Below are 3,613 nucleotides of genomic sequence, written 5' to 3' on the forward strand. Positions count from 1 at the left end.
GTCAGAGTTTACCATTTCACACGTTCCTTCTGTAATTCCGATTCAGAGTTTTACCATTTCACGAGTTCCTTCTGTAATTCCTAGTCAGAGTTTACCATTTCACACGTTCCTTCTGTAATTCCGATTCAGAGTTTTACCATTTCACGAGTTCCTTCTGTAATTCCTAGTCAGAGTTTACCATTTCACACGTTCCTTCTGTAATTCCGATTTAGAGTTTTATCATTTCACGCGTTTCTTCTGTAATTCCGATTTAGAGTTTTACCATTTCACGCGTTCTTTCTGTAATTCCTAGTCAGAGTTTTACCATTTCACGCGTTCCTTCTGTAATTCCGATTCAGAGTTTTACCATTTCACACGTTCCTTCTGTAATTCCTAGTCAGAGTTTTACCATTTCACGCGTTCCTTCTGTAATTCCGATTCAGAGTTTTACCATTTCAAGTGTTCCTTCTGTAATTCATAGTCAGGGTTTTACCATTTCACACGTTCCTTCTGTAATTCCTAGTCAGGGTTTTACTATTTCACACGTTCCTTCTGCAATTCCTAGTCAGAGTTTTACCATTTCACGTGTTCCTTCTGTAATTCCTAGTCAGAGTTTTACCATTTCACACGTTCCTTCTGTAATTCCGATTCAGAGTTTTACCATTTCACACGTTCCTTCTGTAATTCCTAGTCAGGGTTTTACCATTTCACACGTTCCTTCTGTAATTCCTAGTCAGAGTTTTACCATTACACGCGTTCCTTCTGTAATTCCGATTCAGAGTTTTACCATTTCACGCGTTCCTTCTGTAATTCCTAGTCAGAGTTTTACCATTTCACACGTTCCTTCTGTATGTCCTAGTCATAGTTTTACCATTTCACATGTTCCACTTTTAACTTAATTACCTCTACCTATTTAAAGTGGCGCCAAAAAACTGCACGGACTTTTTTCGAATATTAATTTCAAAAACTTATGTTACATGCCAAAAAAGAAAACACATGAAAATATGGTTCTTTCAGAACTTTAAATTTGCTCAAACTACATGTTTGTTGGCTACATGTATATTGGGTTTTATAACAAGAAATTTATGTAAATTCATCCTTAATCTTAAATGATCTGTTTCACCAACATAAAGTGTGTTTGTTTTAGAGCAAAGCCACATTGGGCTATCTGCTGTGTCCACTGTAGGGAATCGAACCTCGGATTTTAGCGTTGCAAGTCTTTAGACTTACAGCTGTCCACAACATAGAATTCACTACAATTTACATAGGTAAAACATACATTACATTTATAGAATTGCAGCTAAATAAATGTTAATGAAAAACAAATTATTTTTATTATTTTTCTTTATTGTTTTCATAGTTTTAATACAACCTAAATAACATAAACTACTATTCTTTCTTTTTACAACTACCCCCCACTCACCCCCCGGTTGGCACAGCGGCATGTCTGCGGACTCACAACGCTAGAAACCGGATTTCAATACATGTGGTGGGCAGAGGACAGATAGACTATTGTGTAGCTTTGTGCTTAAAAACAAACAAACGCAACCGAAAATAACATACTCTGAAAATTATATTTTTTTTTAGGTGTATTCAAAAGGCATAATCCTCAGTTTTGGTTTATCAAGCTTTATATCCAAATGTATTTTGTTTTAAAAGATATTCTTAGCAATTTCGAAACCTCGTATTGTAACATATAATACGAAACAGAAAAGATTGTTTCTCGACAAATATTTTATGAAGTTTTTTGGCACCACTGTAAATAGATAAAAGTAATTAGGGTAGCAATTAGTAACAGTAGTTCGGTAAGGTTAACTGGAATTGTGCAACTGTAAAACTGACTAGGAATTATAGAAAAACAATCAATTAAGTTAGAGGTATATCTATATAAATATAATAGTACTGTCTGTTGTATGTCCATGTAACTACTTCGTAGGATGAGGATGGATCTTCACCAAAATTGGCATAGAGATTCATTAAGTCCATGCAGGGGTGCATATAAATTTTCAGTTTTGCATTTTACGTTTTGCGGTTTTTATGGGCGTTTTTTACCACTACTTCACCTCCTGTGGATGGTTCTTCACCACATTTGGCATAAACGTTTGCTGAGTCCATGGGGAGATACGTGCGAATTTGCGGTTTCCCATTTTGTGTTTTATAGTTTTTATGGGTGTATTTGTTGTTGTTTTTTTTTTTATAATTATATATAAGGGAAGCAACTTTTCATGTCCTAAGATAACCTTTCATTAATCATGAATTTACATAACTCCCGTCCAGGGGCCGAATACTCCAGCTTGTTTTGTATTTGTTTTTTTCTTTGTAATTAAGCACACAGCTACACAATGGGCTATCTGTGCTCTGCCCACCACGGGTATCGAAACCCGGATTCTAGCGTTGTAAGTCCGCAGACATACCGCTGTGCCACTGGGGGCCTAGTTTTGTAATAAGTTGTTAAAGACTATCTAAATAACAAGAGAAAGTATAATTAAAATAAAATTTCGGTCAAAAGAAAAATAATAAGGAAATAGAAAACAAAGTGTATTGGGTAAGTTTTAACTGATTTATTTCTGAATACATTTGAATGTATTTAATTTATATAAGGATTGTATTTTATGTCTGTAAAATTTGAAAAAAAAACAACCTAATTTGGGATATTTATGAGTAGTTATAAAGTTGTATTTAAAAGTTTTTATTATAGATTTTCTGTAAAAATTACACCCTGAAAAACGATCTGTGAAATCACGAAACCGGATATTTATGTGTAGTTATAAAGTTGTATTTAAAAGTTTTTATTATAGAGTTTCTGTAAAAATTACACCCTGAAGAACGATCTGTGAAATCACGAAACCGGATATTTATGTGTAGTTATAAAGTTGTATTTAAAAGTTTTTATTATAGATTTTCTGTAAAAATTACACCCTGAAGAACGATCTGTGAAATCACGAAACCGATGGAATAAAATAAAAGAGACTTCAAGAATTTTACTGTTTTGTTATTTGTATTCATAGGTGAAACTTGTATGTGTCTTTGTTTTATATACAGTGGAAAAAAAGTGGTCTTCACTTCCTGTATCCGCCCTCGGAGATCCACCTTCCAAGCAAGTCCGTCTATCCTTGTTACAGAGTGTTGTAAGTTAGGGCTACAAAAATCTGTAATCAATTAATCGCCTTCCAAGGGAACCTAGCCCAGTTGGGAGGGGGATGTAATTTATTTAGTCACAGTCTTGTATTTTACTAGTATTTGAAGTCTGGTTGATGGAATATGGAAGTTCCGTACAAACACGGTCTACATATTTCAGTATTTGAAGTCTGGTTGATGGATTATGGAAGTTCCGTACAAACATGGTCTACATATTTCGGTATTTGAGTCTGGTTGATGGATTACGGAAGTTCCGTACAAACATGATCTACATATTTTAGTATTTGAAGTCTGGTTGATGGATTACGGAAGTTCCGTACAAACATGGTCTACATATTTCAGTATTTGAAGTCTGGTTGATGGATTATGGAAGTTCCGTACAAACATGGTCTACATATTTCAGTATTTGAAGTCTGGTTGATGGATTATGGAAGTTCCGTACAAACATGGTCTACATATTTCAGTATTTGAAGTCTGGTTGATGGATTATGGAAGT

Source organism: Limulus polyphemus, unplaced genomic scaffold (assembly GCF_000517525.1).
Source record: "Limulus polyphemus unplaced genomic scaffold, Limulus_polyphemus-2.1.2 Scaffold5879, whole genome shotgun sequence".
In the NCBI taxonomy this organism is placed as follows: domain Eukaryota; kingdom Metazoa; phylum Arthropoda; class Merostomata; order Xiphosura; family Limulidae; genus Limulus; species Limulus polyphemus.